This window comes from Tympanuchus pallidicinctus, unplaced genomic scaffold (genome assembly GCF_026119805.1).
Source record: "Tympanuchus pallidicinctus isolate F22 unplaced genomic scaffold, pur_lepc_1.0 scaffold5, whole genome shotgun sequence".
Taxonomy (NCBI): Eukaryota; Metazoa; Chordata; class Aves; order Galliformes; family Phasianidae; genus Tympanuchus; species Tympanuchus pallidicinctus.
In genome coordinates, this window is record NW_026294769.1 from 66,145,071 (window position 1) to 66,155,074 (window position 10,004).

The following is a 10,004-nucleotide window of genomic DNA, read 5'->3' on the forward strand; positions in this document are numbered from 1 at the left end:
AAAAGAGAAACACCACTCTGAAGAAAGTGGGAAAAAACAATCTAGCACAAGGGTTAAAATAGGTAGTAGCAAGAGAGACATACTTCAGCACACAGCTCATGAGCAACCAGCAATGATGGTGCAATGCAGGTCTGCCCTTCAGCCAGGTAGAAGGAACAAAGCTCTCTTTTTTATGGAAGTAATGGGAAAGACAAGCTCTCCCACTTTTCCTGTTCTTTAGGGACAAGTATTGCTCACCAAAGAAATCTCTTCCAGGAGCTTACCAAGCCAGCACAGACTTGGCAGTTTTGCTGCAGGAGTGAGGAAAAGACAATTCAGGGTATGCTCTATGCTGCATTCAGCAGGTTCTTTCCCCTCTGAAGTGCAAAAGTGTGAACAAGAGCAACCAGCTCACCTCTTTCCATGTGATTTGAGTGTGTGTGTCTGGTAAGGAACTTGCACAGACATCATGAAGGTGCTGAATATTTGCCATTTGAGAGTAAGACTTCGCCCCTGGTGCTAAGTCCTTTCCCCTTTGGGCTTGGCAGAGGACAAGTATTTCTCTTGTAATAAGCCTGGTAGAACTCAGAAAAGCAGTATCTCTGTGTAGTGCCATATCTCCCAAGTTCCTTAGACCATCTGCCTAATTAAACATGCTTCACTCCTATGCCCCAGGTTGTCTAAGGTCATTAAGCCAGAGCTAGCTACTGTTCTTGCCAAAAATGTATGCATTCGTCTTCTTCGTGTTCTTTCTTTAGATTCCTTCATGCCAGGGGACACAGACAGTAGCAGAAAGTTACACTTCCTGGCTAATCCAGTGTTTTGATCAGTATAAATTCTTGTTCTGGCTCAGTGATGTTTAGAAAGTTAGTTTTCCTCTCACCAGGCATTATTTTCTCTTGGACAGATCTGTTGCACAAATTAATGTATCTGTCCAAAGCACCACAAGAGACAGCAAGTAGATAATTTTACTCCCCCATTCTTTCAAACTTGCAGTCACCACAAGAGATGAGTGGTCCCTGCTGAACTGTTATTTCTCCTGCTATGCACAAGGGTTGTAGCAGTGCTCAGTCAGCGTAGCACATACTCATCCATGGTTCCATTCAAAACTATATCTCAAGGGTATTTGTAAACATTGTAACCAAATGTCTCAGTTATAGGAATAATGCATGCACTGCCCTCAGTGAGTTCTGTTCAGAAGACAATTTGAAAGGACCTAACCAAATTTCAAATAGCAGTGCTAGACTTTATAGCTCTTTATATCATTTGGCTATCTTCCAGGTGCTTAAGCTTAATATTCCTGACTGTTAGGAATATCGTTATCTGCAAAGTGCCATGAACATTTATGGTGCTATATAAATGCATATTATTAATTAATAACTACATGTACAGTACTAAGTGCTAGTATTTTAAATACTTACAGGAGTAGTCCAATCAGCAGCAACACATGTTGCATTTTAAAATTCGTAATGCAATCCGCCATTCCAATCGATCACAATGAAGCCCTCTTTGGCTCTGTCATGGAATGAGCTTTCCCTCTGCATCCTTCAGCCCATATGCTCAAGCTCAACTCGTGAAGCTCAGAAGCTGGACCCAAACCTGGATGTCAGCCCAGGATCTGATTGAGCACCATAGTATACAGGGCCTCCCTGAAAGATGCTGTGGTCAATGGCTTACGCAGTGATCAGAAAACTATTTCAGTAAACTACTCTTTGTTTAGCACCAGGAACAAAGTAGAGACAAAAGGGTTTCAGAACAACAAGCAGACTACACAGATCTATGTTATTTTTTAACTTTTCATCTCGTAAGAACCTTAAAGTAGACCTCATATTTCTAGAAATCCTCTAGAAACCCTTTGAGGTTTGCTCTTCGTCTGGCCAACACTCATAGGAGTCAGTCCCCTAAGCCATAATCATAGAATCATGGAATCATAGAATCACAGAATGGCTTAGGCTTAGGCTGAAAGAGACCTCAACAATCTAGTCCCAAACCCCTGCCACGGGGGTTGCCATCCACCAGATCAGGATGCCCAAGGTGCCATCCAGTCTGGCTTTGAACACCTCCAGGGATGGGACATCCTCGGATTCTCTGGGCAGCCTCTGCCAAGGCTTCACCGCCTACTGAGTAAAGAATTTCTTCCTAACATCTAACCTAAGTCTCTACTTGCCCTTAGCATTCATAACAAAGCCCTTCAGTCTGCAGGTGTATTGGCGATACTCAACAATCCACTGTATTGATGTATTAATGCATTAATGGAGTTTGATCCTGTCCCATGGAGTCAATGGTAAAATGCTGAACTCATGCAAACAGATTGACTGCCTATAGATTTGCAATCTGAAAAATATTGCACACAGCCATCTTCCACACTCATCTGCAAGATTTCTATACAGTTTTTTTCTCCTGCCACCCACCTTCGCTAAAGCTATTCTGTAAAACTTGGTTCCCCACACAGTCTCTATGTGTGTTTTGTAAAGATTATACACCAAACTCTCATCTTATGCAAGCTCCTGAAGGACATCCTGCAAGAAGCAGGACAGTGAGGAAGAACATGCTGAGAAGCCTTCCTTGTATTCTGAGGTTCAAAATTATACATTTTACCTGTCTGATCCCCCTTTGCCTAGTGTCACACCAACCCAGACCCCTCATAGCTACCCTGTCCCTATTTTTCCAGTCTACTGATTCTCCTGACACTACTCTCTTCCTTACAAGACACAGAAAAGTCAGTCCCTCACTGAATACTTTTTTCATAAATAGAATCATAGAATGGCCTGGGTTAAAAAGGACCATAAAGGCCATCTAGTTTCAACCCCCCTGCTGTGTGCAGGGTCTCCAACCAGCAGACCAGGCTGCCCAGAGCCACATCCAGCCTGGCCTTGAATGCCTCCAGGGATGGGGCATCCACAGCCTCCTTGGGCAACCTGTTCCAGTGCCTCACCACCCTCTGGGTGAAAAACTTCCTCCTAATATCTAACCTAAATCTCCCCTGTCTCAGTTTAAAACCATTCCCCTTTGACATTCCCCTTCCTGTTTATACACCCCCTTCAAGTACTGGAAGGCCACCACCAATGAGTTCTCCCCGGAGCCTTCTCTTCTTCAAGCTTACCAAGTCCAGTTCATTCAACCTTTCTTCATAAGAGAGGTGCTCCAGCCCTCTGATCATCTCAGTGGCCCTTCTCTGTACCTGTTCCAAGCTCCTTCTTGTGTAGCTTCAAGCTCTGCAATAGCCCGGCTGGGAGGCCTTTGTCATTAAGCAGGTGGTTTAGCAAAGCCTCAGATAAATCTTTGAATTGTTGTCAAGGAATTTGGCCACAAGATCAATAAAAGGTAAAGCAGGAAGATAGAAATTTGGAGAGCAGTTCAGAGGCATGCAGTAAAGAGGGGAAGAGAGACAAATCCAGCCTGCAAAGGTTGCATCTCTTCACAGCAGATCAAGGCAAGAGAAAGGGCCAGGAAGCCTGTGTCTGCTGATGGAAGCACAGAGTTCCCACCTAGAGCAAGTGGGAACATTTTTGCATAGTCTTTGCTGATGGACCTGCAGTATCTCTTCCTTTACACCACTCATTGCACTTCTTGGACCTTGTTTTCTTTTCCCACTCACCTGAGGCCTCAAATTCTCAGTGTCTTAGTAATGCCTTCATGCCTTCTGGATCAGCCCCTTGACAAGCACTACTTGTTTAAGCAATGAAGTGGGAGGGAAAGTAAGAGGTGTATAATGAATCACAACAAACTTACAGGGGATTGATTGTGTAAATAAGAGGAATGTTTAGCCAACAGAGTGCATAAAGTTATGATAACCATGACAAGTTGAAGTGAATGGATCTGTCTTTACCTAATCCTGGTGTAACCTAGATTTATTCTGGAACAAAATGTCTCCCTAGCATTGTCAGCTCAAGGTAATATTTGGAAAGTCATGATTTGTCATGCAGATTGCACGTAAGATAACTTCCACAGAGTCAGCTTTTTCTGAAGTGTTATATACATATGTCAGGTTAATTTGACCTAGATGAAAGGTGGGTTTTTTTTAAGAGCTCCTGCATCCTGTAATGCTAAATGTTAACACCTAGAAGACTTATCATTAATCAGATAAAATGATGTATAATAATGGATTTATATAAATACTGCAAATTAAATACTGAAATACTGGGGAAACCCAGGAAAATAACAACCAAGAGTCCCAGTGACATAAGATGGATTTAGACAAGTGGATACTGATAAACATACTGCAGTGGGGCAGAAGGACATAAATGTTTAAGCAGGCATGAAGCATGCATAAAGTTATGATACTCCATGCAGACACTGTTGCCTTTTTCCTTCCACCTAAGCATGTGGTCTTCTCCATTTATAAAAACTGTGGGGAAAGAGTAAGATTTTGATCATAAATAAACTTTTTGCACAAGAAGTTATATGAGAAAACAAGAAACCCTTTGTTCCAGAAGGAAACAAATAGAAATACGCAACTGAAATGACCAGAGAAGATACCAGGTTCTGGAAATGCCTTACAAACACTTGCTAGATTTTGAGCTGCACAGTGTTACCACAGGACAAGTGTGTCTTAAGGAGTGATTTTGCCAGGATCTCTTAGGGTGTGTTTAGATGGCATAATGAGATTCCAACACATTGCTCAGATGCCTGAACACATTTATCCTGGCCACTGTATGCTAATCATCTGTGCGTTTACTCCCTTAACTTAAACTTTCAATAAGGCAATTCAAGTCTACGCTTCACTTGAAAGCAGAGAAGATACTTTCAAAATCATATTGATGCACGTGATGTCTACTTCTGACTGTAGTCAGCAAAATGTTCTAGAGGCTAGAGACCAAATATTTTGGAGAATGCATACAGAAAAGAAAAATACTCCCTTTGGGTTAGTATGCAAAACTGAACATATGCTTTGTAAAGAAGGTAAAGAAAACAAAGGAAACAAAACAAGAAAGAAGAATTTTTTTTTTTTTAAAGGAACAGGAGAAGAAAAATATTTCTAGAGATGGGGCCAAAAAAAAAAAAAAAAAAAAAAAAAAAAAAGAATTTTTCTTTTAGGCTCCAACATCAGTAATATCTCAATCAACCTCAAACAGAAATTTTGGAAGCTAATTGCTATTTCTATCAGCCAGTTACCTCCTATTTTAACCACATTGCTCTGAAATACTTGTTTTGGAGGTTGCTAAACCAGCTCCATCTCAGATTCATTACCATGGTAATTCAGAGCTTCTGCCTTTTTAATCACAACTCTCATGCACTTGATCCAATAGAGCTACAAGGTATTGTATCTCTAAAATAAATTGTAGTACATTCTCACAAAATCAGATGTGGAGAAGAACCAGGGTGAATAAGAGAGGAGCAAGAATAGTTAGAGTGGTAGAAAAGGGTCAGAGGTAGAACTGCTCACTGTGGGGTCAGAATGAGTGAGGCTACTGGGGACAGTCAGTTCTGGGGAAACTACTGTTACGTACGCATCTATTATGTATACTGCCAATGACCTAAAGAAGGGTATTGATTGTTTTATTTAGTTATTACAGATAGCCTACAAGTTCTGCACATGGAAATATCATTCTTCAATTTCTCCTTTGGATAATGTTGCACTAAATGCTCATTAGACTGAGCTTGGATGGAGCTCTGGGCAGCCTGATCCAATGGGTGGCAGCCCTTCCCATGGCAGAGGATCTGGAACTAGACAATCCTTAAGATCCCTTTCAACCTACACCATTCTGTGATTCTGTGCTTTGAGAAGCTTGGTTGTATTCATAGGTACGCATAAAAATCCTTCTACACCTTCTTTGCTGGGACAGGCAAGTTAGTACTGATCTGGCTGGCTGTAACCTACCTCTCGACTTCTCTCAAGAAAATATGTAATTCCTACTCCATGGTACACATGTTTTTGTTAGTTTACTCCAGCTCAGAGTTTCAGGAGTCTGCAACCTTTGACTGTGAACTTCTAATTCTCTACCCCAATCAAAATGTCATCTAAATAACTGTTAACAATCTGTATAGAGACTAAATTATGTTGTAGTTTCTGGTAAGGCATTTCAGTATGCAGTGTTCTGAAGACATGTCATTTTCCAAAAGCATAAGTGCGTGCTCTTTTTTTCCCAACTCTGTCTAATGGAATATTCACCTACAAAAAATACCTGTTATCAGCAATGGTGTCTCCACACTCATTCACATTTTGTCTTGATTGCAGTAGAAAATGTTCCCATCTTCCCATCTTACATGGGGAGAGGATTTCAGGTTTTGTTTCTCTTTTCTCTCTTTATTACTAAACATATCTATCTTTCTATCAGTCTCCTCCTTTAATGTTAGGGCAGAAAAAAAGCAGCCTTATGGTAAATCCTCTATCTTCTGTAGCCTGTGGGAAGATTCTCTATACCCTGAAATATGTCCTTAAGCATATCCTGAAGGATTTTATTCCTCCCTTTGTCCAAAAAACATCTTCAGCAAACTAAGAGCTTGACATACTTTTAACCCAGTACTTGTTTTCACAGTGCTGTCTGAAAAGTGTTGCAATTTCCAGGTTATTGTTTTTTGTACACATGAAATTCAAATGTATCTTGCAATATAGATAAACACTTATTTTTCACCACAGTGTCTCATCTTTTCAACAACATCACAGCTCATGCACCAGTGTCTACTGTAAAGTTAATAACTGGACTGCCTTAGGCAGGCAGTCTTCATCTCTTCTGCTTCACTGAAGTCCATTAGTTCTGTGAAAAGCTCATTCAAGAGGAGTTGCTATCACCATCATCTCCATCCAAAATCTTGTCAAGTGATATCTTCTGTGTATCTTTCCCTGGGTATTTAGTTTATGGTAGTGAACTGATCATCAGCATGAGGAATGCCTGGGGCTGGTCTTCTCTGAGCCAAAATTTACATGCTTTCCTGCTCCTGAACTCTTTAGAGAGATTTTGCTTTCTCTTATTTGGTCTGGGGTGTCAAATAACCTATAAGAGCGACAAGAAGATTCACTATTTCTCAGATTTGCTTGTTTGGCAAATTCAAAACAGTCTTGTTGGGTTGAATGCATCTCTTGCATAGTTTCTCAATTTTTATTTAAAGTCTCAGTCTGATGTGGTCATCCACAAAGTGATCCACTGAATTATCCCCCCAGGACTGAAAGGTCAGATCTTCATCTGATCAAAGCTGTTCTACAATAAAGCTTCCCCTTGTCCATCTGATGTTAAAAATTCCTTTTCATTGTATTTCAGTTTTGTGTTGTTAGAAGAGGGATTCAAGTAAGTGTTAGGGAAAGGTTCTTCACCTGAGGATGGTGGGCATTGAATGGGGTCATGACCTCAAACTGCCAGAGTTCAAGAAGAGTTTGGACACTCTCAGACAGCATTAGAGTTTTAGGTAGTCCTATATGGACCCAGGAGTTGAACTCGATGATCCTTCTGGGTCTCTTCCAGCTCAGGATTTTCTATGATTCTTTGCTTTATAATGCTTTCTATGTTTATTTGCTTTATAATTCTACACAATTTAAGTTTTTGTAGCGCCATTTCATATCTACCCTCTTCTGTTGCATTAATTGAAAACTGTTAAATGCACCAAGGCCTGGTCTAACGAGAAGAATGCTCCTTTTTAATTGACTCCTTTTTCTTTGGCACTTTGATTGCAAGTAGAGAGCTAAGACTCATCTAAACCTCCCCAATAATCTTTCATATTTCCAAAGAGATTCTATTTCTGGGTTAGCAATATCACATCGAGCTTATTACATATGAACCTTCAATGTTATTTGTAACAGCCCACCTAAACTGTTAAAGGGAAAAACAGGCAGCATTTGAGTGGAAGCCTCAGGAAATAATTATGAGGCTGTCTGTCAATGAGATAAAAATAGTCTCAGACAACTTTTATATATCCAGACAGAAGTCAGTTTAAATGAATAAACAGATTAAACAACATAATCTTGCATGAGCCACAAGCAGGAGCACTGCTGCCTTATCACAACAGAAACAGGGAAGAGACCTCAGGAGTCAACTGATCCAAAATTGCTTTGGGCAATGCATTTGGAGCCAAAGTTACATGATGTCCCATTCCTGAATGGTGGTATTTTTCTGTATTTGTTTGTTTAAATAATTATTGCCAAATTCAAGCCCTGTCAGAGAACAGCAAGCTGAAGAACACTCCCAAACCCAGCTCCAAAGGGGCAGGTTAGATTCAATCTATCGCCATATCTCCAGTAGTCAGAGATGTTCATGTGACACACTTGGATCCTTTTTGGAACCACAACCTGTTTAATGTACCAACCACGGGAATACATTTTGTTATGAATTTCCCTGCTCATTTATAGAAAATATGTATACTATCTATTCTTGTAGTGTTAACAGGCTTCCTTAAGAAATTAAAAAATAAATCTAGAAAAACAAAGCATTACTTTTCAATGACTTAATAAGATTTTGCATCATTGTGATTATTATTATTGTTATTAAAGTAACCCAGCAACAGAATAATAAAATTATACTGATGTGAGCAATTCACACACCTTTGATTAAGAATGTGTCAGCACTTTCCCGCATGAATCCTCCTTTTTGGTGGAATGAGAAGGAGTGGGAAAGAGATAAAAATCATCTGCTGTAATTCTTTGTGGGCTGTTCCCTGGCAGATGATGTTCTAACACAGGAGCCTCTTCTTTATTAAAGCACCTTTACGAAATTAATTAGCCTGCAACGTTTATGATCTTGATTTTTATACTGTATTTCCATTTAATTTGCAGGCCCTGGTGCCTCTATGTTCATTTAGTTTGCTAGCTGCTTGTGTGAGGGCATATTTACTGGTGGCATGCATGAAGACATGGAAGCCAATATACTTTAGAAGTGTGACCCAGGTTTGTACACAGCATATGATCACTCCTATGCATCAAAACCTAGGGCAAAATAAATCCTTTAGAGCAGTCTTCCACTTGAACAAATTAGTGCTCTACAGCAGTTGTAACAGAAGCCTCTGTCTGCAGAAGTTAAAGGCTGAAGAGGGACCTAAGCTACACCATCCGTCTTTGGGTGCTTGACTTACACACTGTGATGTTAGTTGGCCCCAGTGGAACCGCTCAGACAGCTTAGACTTACTAGTAAAAACAAGAATGAGATCAGACACCTCTCGAGGGTAATTCAAGGCTCCTGGGTGGTAAGCCAGAAGTTCTCTTGAGCTCTCAGGTAAGAAATAGCTCCAGCATGGACAGGAGGAGGCAGACAAAAGTTTCATCCATCTCTGATCTTAACTCAACTAGTACAAAGAAAGCTTTTAAGCATCAAGACCCTTTATGAGAGTAGTGTCTTTGAAAATCAAAATAATAACAAAGGAGCCTGAAGAACTTTTTGTACAGCAGCTTAAAGGTAAAGATGCAGTAAAGGTGCACATCTATCAATGGATGACCTTGAGCCTTGTCAGCCTGAGGGATTTCAATTCTCCATCTCTCATTGCTTGAAGGCGTGGTCTAAGCACTGACCTTCAGGGCAGGGCACATGTTCTTCTACTTCTGCTGTCCATGTTGTACAATTAGCACAACCAAAATGGTAACACGAAGAGACTAAGCAAGAAAGAGCATTGTCCTGCAGCCACGTTGGTAAGGAGTGCAAGATAAGCCTGTTTTGATTTCTTTATGTTCTGGCTCATTTATATATTTTCTATCATATAATCTGTCAATAAAAACCATATGTAATCTGGGCTGTGAGTCAGAATTAGTCCTGTTGATTGACAAATCTAGCTTACTTCTCATGAAGTAACATATACTGCAAGGCAAGTAAGGGTACCAGTATCTTGGCTGTTAGCATTTGTTATTTATATTAACTCCTTCCTAGTGGTAACAGATAAAATGTTCATGTTTACACTAGTAATATAAGCAATCCCATGAAACACAGTAGAGACATCAGAAATTCATCATGTCCATTGTTAGCTGTGAGACAGCTCATAGTGCACTTCTGGCCTGTAACAAGTAATACGTCTCTAAACAATTCCCAGGAAGACCCTGCTGTTAGCATAAGCCACAGCTCACTCTCAGCAGGCAGTCTGGATGCAGCCACTCTCTGTTAGAGAGTAGT